Raw genomic sequence first — 10,786 nt, 5'->3', positions numbered from 1 at the left:
AAGGCATCATAGAAGTATTATTAATGTTAAAAGAACTATTTAAATGCAAGGTGTTGATGATTAGTAATATTAAGTTGCATCTTCAAGGTGATGGGACCTCCATCAGCTATGAAGGTGCAGCTTTAACCATGGCTAACCTTTATCTAAGGTCATTTTTTTGATTGTAACAAAATGGGCATGCTCCACTTTGAAGTGAAATACTAAGTGGTTTTGACAGCCCGAGGGTCTTATAAACTTGTTGTAATACAGTGTATACACTGAGCTGAACTTTCCCCTTTAAGCTATTGCATTCAAATCTCCAGTATCACCATTTCTCCCATTCTCCAATTCAATTTGTCCCCACTCTGTGCCACCATTTTAATTACTGGACTCCAGGTCTGAAGCAGCCTCTATTGTGTCCAGTGTACATATGATGCAAATGATTGGAAACAACGCAGATGATTTCTCATATTTGCACTGTTGCAATGCATGCATCTAACTGTGACAGGGAATTCCCAGAAATAATGGGAATTTAACAAATTGGTTCCTCATGCAGTGATCATTCAAGTTACACCAAGTCGCACAATGGAGCTGACATATATGTCTGTATATCTGATGGGATATGGACATAAGTGGTTAGGCCAGCATTTACCATGCATTTATATCTACTCTTGAAAGGTGGTGGGGAGCTGTCTTCTTGAACTGTTGAAGTCCACACAGAGTAGGTGTACACACAGTGCTAAAATTCTGCCCTATATACTTGTCACAGTTATTGTGTGAACATAAGAACATAAGAACTAGGAGCAAGAGTAGGCCATCTGGCCCCTCGAGCCTGCCCCGCCATTTAATAAGATCATGGCTGATCTTTTTGAGACTCAGCTCCACTTACCTGCCCACTCACCATAACCCTTAATTCCTTTACTGTTCAAAAATTTATCTAGCCTTGCCTTAAAAACATTCAGCGAGGTAGCTTCAACCGCTTCACTGGGCAGTGAATTCCACAGATTCACAACCCTTTGGATGAACAAGTTCTTCCTGACCTCAGTCCTACATCTGCTTCCCTTTATTTTGAGGCAATGCCGTCTAGTCCTAGTTTCACCTGCTAGCGGAAACAACCTCCCTGCATCCACCTTATCTACTCCCTTCATAATCTTATATGTTTCTATAAGATCTCCCCTCATTCTTCTGAATTCCAATGAGTATAATCCCAGCCTACTCAGTCTCTCTTCATAATCCAACCCTCTCAACTCTGGAATCAACCGAGTGAATCTCCCCTGCACCCCCTCCAGTGCTAGTTTTTCTCTTCTCAAGTAAGGAGACCAAAACTGCACACAGTACTCCAGGTGTGGCCTCACCAGGACCCTATACAGCTGCAGCATAGCCTCCCTGTTTTTAAACTCCATCCCTCTAGCAATGGCAGACAAAATTCCATTTACCTTTTTAATTACCTGCTGCACCTGCAATCCTACTTTTAGCGATTCATGCACAAGGACACCCAAGTCCCTCTGCACAGCAGCGTGCTGCAATTTTTCACCATTTAAAACATAGTCCATTTTCCTGTTATTCCTACCAAAATGGACGACCTCACACTTACCAACATCGTACTCCATCTGCCAGACCTTTGCCCACTCGCTTAGACTATCTATATCCCTCTGCAGACTTTCAGTGTCTTCTGCACACTTTGCTCTACCACTCAACTTAGTGTCATCTGCAAATTTTGACACACCACACTTAGACCCCAACTCCAAATCAACTATGTAAATTGCAAACAATTGCGGTCCCAACATTGATCCCTGAAATGACTTTGATTTTTTCATTTCCTCTTTTTTGGAAAATAATTGTGCCCTTTAGATTCTAAATCCTTCATCAATATGAATGATGTGGATCAATTTATCAAGCATTTTCAAAACCATCTTTTTTTTCCCTTCCCCAAAGCAACCAGGCTCGAATGCCTCAATTTATCCCTGTGGGTTAGTTTTGTCTGATCTAGAATCATCTTTGCTGCTTTTATACTGTCAAAAGTAACATCCGAATAACAACCAAATCAGGAACTATTTTTCACAGAATAGAATCATACAGCATGGAAACAGACCCTTTGGTCCAACTAGTCCATGCTACCTTGTTCTCAAACTAAACTAGTCCCACTTGCCTGCATTTTGGCCCATATCATCCCAAATCTTTCCTATTCATTTACCTGTCCAAACATCTTTTAAATGTTGTCACTGTATCTGCATCTACCACTTCCTCTGTCAGTTCATTCCACACAAGAAAGGATTTACCAGGATGTTGCCAGGAATGGAAGGTTTTGAGTTATAAAAATAGACTGGGATTTTTTTCAATGGAGTGCAGGAGGTTGTGCAGTGAGCGTATGGAGATTTGTAAAACCACGAGGTGCATCGATAAAGTGAATGGCAAGGTCTTTACCAAGGCTGGGGAAGTTCAAAACTGGGGACCATATTTTTAAGGAGAGAGGAGAAAGTTTTAAAAGGGACAGGAGGGGCAACTTGAAGTCATACCCAAACTATCTGTAACAGATAGCACATTATTGATTATATTCATTTGTAAAACATAATCAGCAATGAAACATTGGGCTGATGATTTCAATTATTTTGCTCAAATTTCTTTCTTGATCAGCTCAAGCTATAACCTTTCCACTTACCTTACTTTCGCCTTTCTCCTTTATGTCACTGCAACACAGATATGAACTTCAGCACAAATCTGAGATGGACACTTTACTGTTAAGCAAGATGAAGTTGTGAGTTTGGGTGATCTTTTCTTTCCTGTCAATATACATAGAACTGCGAAGACCATGGGCTAATCTCTACTTCTGGGCAAGTCCAACAAAGTCACTAAAATGCAAGCACTTTTCTCAATATATCTTTAAGAAGTCATCAAGATCAGACAAAACCATCCTATGGTTCACAGCTAACTTTCCTAATTAATTACAAGACTGGTTTCACAATGTTGCTGGCAGACTCGTTGACTCCAGTGTTGAAAACAAGAAAATGGGCATGAAACATTCTCTCTTATGCGGATGGTATTGGGGATGAGTATTACTCAAACTCCATTGTCTGACAATGGTCCAATCATCCGAAACTATGAAGCCAATGTAAAGAGATACATGGTCACATGGCAGAAACTAACTTTTTGATCAGATTTAATAAAGCACATTCTTCCCAGACAGAGACAGATGCATCCAGACCAACGAGGAAGAAGACCCTCCCTAAAAAACACCAGGAGGCAGAGACCCAGGATGGCTTTGAGCTCTACTTTGAAGAACCAGAAGTTCTCTACAGGGCTTTGCTATTGATTTTGTCTGAAGCAGAATGAAGGAAATCTGTTATTGTTAAGATTAGACAGCAATAAATCCATCATCCCAACTCTCCAGACTCCTCTTGAGTGGAGAAAAGAATATTTACGGGACTGCATCAATTCAAGCCTTTAGCCTGGAGAAAAACAAATGTAACAGAGAACTCTTGAAATCTCAAAGTCTTACCATGTGCTACTTCTATAAACACAATCTTTTCCTGAGTATGTATATAAGTTTGAAAGTGGTACAGTCACGTATGTATTCGGGTTTTGAATAATAAATATTTATCTTACTTTTAAAACTGATGGGGAAGAAAACTGCCATTGTCTGTGCTGATGCTCGAGGATTAAAACACATTTTGAAAAAAACACAAATTGATCATAGAGTCATACAGCATGGAAACAGACCTTCGGTCCAATTGGCCCATACTGACCAAGTTTCCCAAACGAGTCCCACTTGCCTGCATTTGGCCCATATCCTTCTGAACCTTTCTTATTTATGTACCTGTCCAAATGTCTTTTGAATGTTGTAACTGTACCTGATTCTACCACTTCCTCTGGCAGTTCATTCTACATACAAACCACCCTCTGCGTGAAAAAGTTGCTCCTCTGGTCCCTTTTAAATATTTCTCCCCTCACCTTAAAATTATACCCTCCAGTTTTGATCTCCCCTACCCTAGGGAAAAGATCTTTACGCTTCACCTTATCTATGCTCCTTGTGATTTTATAAATCTCTATAAGGTCAGCCCTCAGCCTCCTACACTCCAGTGAAAAAATTCCAGCCTATCTAGCCTCTCTTTATCGCTCAAAATCTCTAGTCCTGGCAACACCCTCATAAGTTTTTCTAAACCCTGTTTGATTTAAAAATATCTTTCCTATAGCTGTGTGACCAGGACTGTACACAGTACTCCAAAAGTGGCCTGACCAACATCCTGTACAACCTCAACATGATTTCACAGCTCTTACGCTCAATGCTCTGAGCAATGAAAGCAAGCATACTGAACACCTTCTTAACCATCCCATCTACCTGATGAATAGGGGAAACGTCAATGTCTTCTTCACTCATCTCTGACACTTTTCCCATCCCTTATTTTCACTTAGCCAAATTTAATATTTAGTGACTCAATTGCCTATAGAACTCAAGTTATTCTGAAACATTCTCATGTTATTTTTGCTTCCAGCATTTTTGTACTGAGTGTACCTGTTGTTGGTATCCTCAGTTATCTATCAATAAATAATGTCAGTTTTCAAGATTTATGCCTGGAGCAATCCATTTGTAAATTATTTCCATCTCATTTAATTTCCATAGGTGATTAGCCTCAGATCAACTATTCTAGAGTCAATTTTCTAATCAGTATTTTATTCCATGATTAGCGATTAATCTCCAATATGGAATCTGGTTAAAATCGTTTTCATGAATTTCACCATATAATATCCAACTTGTCTTCTGTATTCACCATTCCTGGAATATCTTTGATAGATTTCTTCAAGTTTGCTAGACATGATGAACTTGCTTTGGGCTAAGATATTATTTGGATGTATCCATAATGTGTCATCCTTTGATCTTGTAGGACTTGGCTACCTCCACGATGGACTGACTCTGAAAAGTTGAATGTGTCTGAAATACTTATTTTCAATCAAGTATTCTATTAAGCAATTTAGAAACCATTTAAAATGATTAGAACTTGAAGGCTGACAGGGCAGTGTTTTACCTGTAGTGTATTGAAGATACAACAACATTTAAACATTTTCAGGATAAGGAAGAATGATTACAAAGTGCATCAGTAGTTTCTTTAAAATATTGATGTCAGGCAGAATAAATCCTTTTACAATGCCTTCGTAGTGAGGCCTCCACCAAAAATCAGGTTTCAGGATTGCCTTGCTATTCAATTCCCAGTTATAATAACATCATAAACTCTGGATCAGAACCACAATTATTTCTTATGATTGTGATATTTGGGACAGTTTAGACAACGAAGATGAGTGGCAGAGGAAAAGCATTTCAAATTCAGAAAAATCTGTGATCCCACCCCAACCCATTTTGAATGCATGTCCGGTTAATCTGAATTGGGTGATGTTGTGTGGTTCTGATTTCAACAACTTGTATATTTCATGGCTTCAGGTTGATTTGAAAAACCCGGCAGCTGAAGGAAGGTGAGAATAGCTAGAACCAGCAAGTAAGTGCTTCCTCCTTTCCCCCTAAAAGAAAGCTTGCTGTTTTAGCCCATATCTTTTCACTGTTTAAAAATGATAAGGAGAGGTAGGACCTGGATTCCTGTTAATTTCCCTTCCTGGTTCCTAACTAAATACAACTAGAAAGGTATGGCCTGGGGTAGCAAAGCAAGACCTATTCAATTCCCTTTTGAAGACAGAAAGTACAGTGAATGGAGTCCTCTCCCTCCAAATGCCAATTTGTATATCTTCCATTCATTTGTCTCATGGAAAGCATCTTCCAAACTTTTAATCAAATTCATCAGGATATTCCCCTTTGATAGTGCATTATGTCACAGCAGGACATCTAGACATACATAATATAATCAAGCAGTGTCACCAAGCCTTGGGCAACTGTGTGGAGTTTGCATGTTCTCCCTGTGTCCGTGTGGGTTTCCGCTGGGTGCTCCGGTTTCCTCCCACAGTGCAAAGATGTGCAGGTTAGATGGATTGGCTATTTAATTGCACAGTAGGGTCCAGGTAAATGCAGGTTAGGTCAATTAGCCATGGTAACTGAGGGATTATGAGGATAGGGCCGGAGCATGGTCTGGGTTTAAAGTTCTTTAGAGGGTTGGTGCAGACGTGACGGGCTGAATGGCCTCTACCTGCACTGTAGGAATTCTACGATGATACTGGCATTGGAGGCAATCCAGAGAAGGTTCACAAGATTAATTCTAGGCATGGAGTGACTTTCATATGAGGGGAGGTTGAGTAGGTTAGTCCTGCGCTCATTTGAGTTTAGGAGAACCATATAGAATTCTTGGAGGGAGGTGACAAGGTAGAGGTTAAGAGGTTGCTTCTTTTGTGGAAGAGTCTAGGACCAGAGGACATAATGTCAAAGTAACAGGTCACTGAATTAGGGCAGGGATGAGGAAGAAGTTCTTCTCTCAGAGGGTAGTCAATTTGTGGAATATAGCTACAGATTACTTAAGGCTGAGATGACGGATTTCTAATCAATAAAGGAATCAAGGGTTGTGGGGAAACATAGAGTTGAGGATTGATAGATTAGCCATGGTCCCGTTGGATAGTAGAGGAGACTCAGTGGGTTGAAAAGCTTACTTCTGCTGTATCTTATAGTCTTATTTTTCTTCTTGTGCTGGAGTGAATGGCCCACTGACAACATCTCAGAATCAACAATCTACGTAAAACTGTACCTACAAACAAATGGTCCACATTTAATGTGAAAAATCAGAGAAAGCATTGGAAATTTTACAACCTTTTGATTTCACCTGATTTAATCCAATCCTGCCGTTGGTTAGATTGTGATAACAATGGCAAATAGCAATGGTAATGGCACATCAATTTCTCTAGTTTTTTGCTCTGACTAATTATACTGCAATCAAAGCTGAATAGTGCAATGTAAGATTGGATCTGAAATATTAAGCTTCAGTAGTTTTATTGATTAATGTGTAAATGGCCTTTCTCTTTCCATTCAGCTGAACCAGCGAAAAGGATCGTCTTCGACCAGCAGCGCTATGTGTAAGTACTCTTTGCTTTTGCCATCTGTATAAAATAAAATCAGGTTGCATGTTTAAATATATGAAATATTGGTTTTTAGGTCAAACAATAGATTTCTCTAAATTTTGATCAACGATTGAGATTCTCTTGGAGCAAAAGCTTTACAAGTTGGTGCACTTCTAATTCTAGGACAAAAGTGATTAATGTACAAAGACAAAGATTGAGTTTTTTTTTGCTAAATATTACTGCACTATTTAACTGTTCATGGAATTGATTGGATCTAAAGTAATAGTTGACTAAAATGCATTATATTATTCTGTAAGATGTTTAGCAAATTTCTTTAAGGACGAAAACATATGTAAGTTTCAATGAAATGAGGAACCCAGGGACATTTGCATTTTATTCCTGTGCACATGTTCTTTTGTAAGAAATACATTTATTCTGCTCTAAGATGCTTATGGGAGGATGTGGAGATCTTACTCACAGATGTTTCACATCACTGGGATAATAGCTGTATTTGTGTATCGGGTGGGAAGGTATCTTCTGCATAGTCAGACACAGACAAAGCTGCAACACTTTCACGGAGAGATAACAGTGGGAACGGAATTCGTACATATTAAAGGTACAACATTGGAATGACAAGTGGGCATCACAAAAACAGCTTCAACTGATAGTGTCACGATGCAAAACTGCACAAAAAATCTGTCAGAAACTTAATTCAAATGTCATAGGAAGGCCTGAACAGCAATATTATATGTGATAAATATAACACTCATTAACTCCAAAATTGTTCAGTTCAGATAAATATAGGCCTTGACTTCAATATGAATCTCACTCCTATTGGGTTATTGTTTGCTTATTCAGTTTCATGAAGTGCACCAGTAACGTTTGGAAAGAAAAGGCTCTCTCTCAGTCTCCATTATTGATTCCTTGGTGAGCAAGACTTTTTTTTTTATTTAAAAATGACAAAAATTTCAGCTGAGAGGGATTTAATAATATATGCCTACAGTAGAGAAAAAGAACAACAGGGAAATGAGGTTCAAAGGTCCAGAGAAAGAAGGCGTGATCAGAGATAGATAAATTTTAACTTTAATTGTAAGCTGTTGAAGCCTGTAGTGTTTCAGCTGAGAAGTGCTGGCAAATAACATTCTAAGGCTTGTTGATAGAAATGTCTCAACTATTGGCTATATTCTGTGTATGGTATGCAGTTCTAGCTCACTTCAATTCAAATATATTACTAGCCAAAATTAAGAAGCCAATTATTAGGTTTTCTTGAATGAGCTTTATTGTAACATTTGCTCATGTGAGTACAGTGAAAAGTTTACAGGTTACCACTTACGGCACCATCTGAGGTACTTAAATTCAAATTCTTTGGGGAAAAAATTAGGAACATAAAGAATTTAAAAGTCCAACAATAAATTAGAAAAACAGAGAAGTAAGAGTTCAGAATAATAGCACTTCCAATCCAGACAACGTCAGGCTTTACTTGGAGGCCGCGAGTACGAGTCTACGCTGAGGCCAGGGTTCTGCGTTGGCTCTCATCCTAGACATTGTCGAGAGGAAAAAGAAAAAGGAAATAAAAGGATAAATGAGACAAAAAAGTGAAGAGAAACGGACAGAGCGGATGAGCTCTGGCTCAGGAGTTCTAATCTGCCGCCATCTTGGAATTCGGTGAATGATAGAAGAATTATATTATGTTTTAAACCTGAGAAATACAAAACATGGATTCAAACATTCACACAAACGGGTGCAAACGTTAAAACACAGGAATCTAAGAACAGGAGTAGCCTCTCGAGCATATTCCACTGTTCAATGAGATCATGCCTGATCTATGGCTTAACTCCAAATACCTGCTTTTAGCCTATATCCTTCATACCTTTGCTTAATGAAAAAAAACCTCAGATTTAAAATTAACAACTGATCTAGCATCAACTGCCATTTGTGAAAGACAGTTCCAAGCCTCTACCATCCTTTGGGTATAGAAATGATTCCTAGTATCTCTCCTGAACAGTCTCGCCCTAATTTTTTAGACTATGTCCTCTATTTCTTGAATCCCCAACCAGTGGAAATAGGTGACCATTATCTGTGCAGTCTTTTCCCGTTGATATATTGAAGACTTCAAACATATCATCCCTTAACCTTCCAAATTCTAGACAAAACAGGTCTAATTTGTACAATCTCTACTCATAACTTAACCCCTGAAGTCCAGACAAGTGTCTGGTGCAAAAGGGAGAGCAAGAATAGACAACTTTAAAGGCTCTTCGAATCCTTGTGGTATTATGTTTTAATCTGATACCACAGTTGTTTAATTAATATCTTGTATCTTCAGCTGTGGAAAAATTAGTAAGCATTTTTGAGATCTTGGCAAATGGATGTTTCTGCAAGTTTTTCCATCATGGATGCTAATTTCAAGAAGTTAAGAGAAGCAGGTAAGGAGGGGAAAAGAGAGACAGAGCATGAGCGTCCCACTTATGTTGTCACAAATCCATTTTCTTCCTTGTCTGTCCAAAAAGCTGTTGCTTGAAATACAGTTTTTTTGAGTATTCCTGTGGCTGGCTTCATTGTTTTATCCTCTCTGGTTAGTCTGCAGGCAATTTTTATCCATATATATAAAACTTCCAGATTGGCTCAGTCTGATTTAAGTGATGGTTATGGCCATTTCAAGTAAGTGCGTTTCATTGTTCAGCTTCATCTCATGCTGAGGAGGTGCATTCATGTTGTCTAACTATTCAGCACAAAGGAAACTTGTTTGATGCTGTAAATAAGACTGTACTCAAATTTCATGTGCGCTTACATTAAGAGGATAAAGTTTCCATGGTAGTGGAGCAGGTCTTGTCAAATAAGGTATAGGATATGTATGGCCAAAGTGTTACTGAGTGAAAATCTCAGATGTTTCCAAATCATGTAGCAATATATCATTATGAAGATAAATGCATTTGAACTTTGAACTCTGTGCCAAACTAAGTGATGCTCCTTCATGAAGAAGCACATATAGAAATTGGACAATAATATGGATGAGAAAACACGAAAAAAGTTGCAACAATTTTATTCTATTTATTAGTTGTTATGTATTATGAATAAACTCTTGCAGTGCAACTATTTCATTCGCCACTGATTTGGCATAGACTGCAGGATCCTTGAACATGTATGCAAATGAGTGGGATTGTATGTTGTTGATGCACCCTAAGTTTGAATTGAATTGAGTGTTATTGATACGTGCATCCAATAAAGAATACAGTGAAAAGTGTGTACCATTGCTCGTACATTTTTTTATTATTCATTCAGAGGATGAGGGCATCGCTGGCTAAGCAGCATTTATTGCCCATCCCTAATTGCTCAGAGGGCAGTTAAGAAACAACCACATTGCTGTGGATCTGGAGTCACATGTAGGCCAGACCAGGTAAGGATGGCAGTTTTCTTCCCTAAACGACATTAGTGAACCAGATGGGTTTTTCCAACAATCGACAATGGACTCATGGTCATCATTAGATTCTTAGTTCCAGATATTTATTGAACTCAAATCCCACCATCTGCCGTGGCGGGATTTGAACCCAGGTCCCCAGAATGTTATCTGGGTTAACAGTCCAGCGATAATACGACTGGACCATTGCCTTTCACTGAACTAAAAAGAACTTAGAGACTCCAACTTTTCCTTCTTTGCTGCTACGGCATTCCATGCCAGAGTCCCTCTCTGGGCATCCCAGCCCATGCTGCAAAGAGTATCCATCTCCGGGCATCACAGCCCATGCTGCAAAGAGTGTCCCTCTCCGGGCATCACAGCACATGCTGCAAAGAGTGTCCCTCTCCGGGCATCCCAGCCCATGCTGCA

At 39.1% G+C, this 10,786-nt stretch overlaps 1 protein-coding gene across 1 annotated transcript in view; it reads left to right on the top strand.

The window, feature by feature from the left end:
• Positions 1-7,821: 7,821 nt before the first annotated feature.
• Positions 7,822-10,786, top strand: part of LOC109927190 (synaptotagmin-B) — a 286,221-nt gene continuing 283,256 nt past the window's right edge. The window contains exon 1 of the mRNA XM_048612122.1: positions 7,822-7,890. The gene's annotated coding sequence lies outside the window, so the exon portion shown is untranslated. The remainder of the gene's footprint in view (positions 7,891-10,786) is intronic.

The sequence above is a fragment of the Rhincodon typus genome, chromosome 25 (genome assembly GCF_021869965.1).
Source record: "Rhincodon typus isolate 14 chromosome 25, sRhiTyp1.1, whole genome shotgun sequence".
Classification (NCBI taxonomy): domain Eukaryota; kingdom Metazoa; phylum Chordata; class Chondrichthyes; order Orectolobiformes; family Rhincodontidae; genus Rhincodon; species Rhincodon typus.
This window is presented reverse-complemented; position numbering and strand designations above follow the sequence as displayed.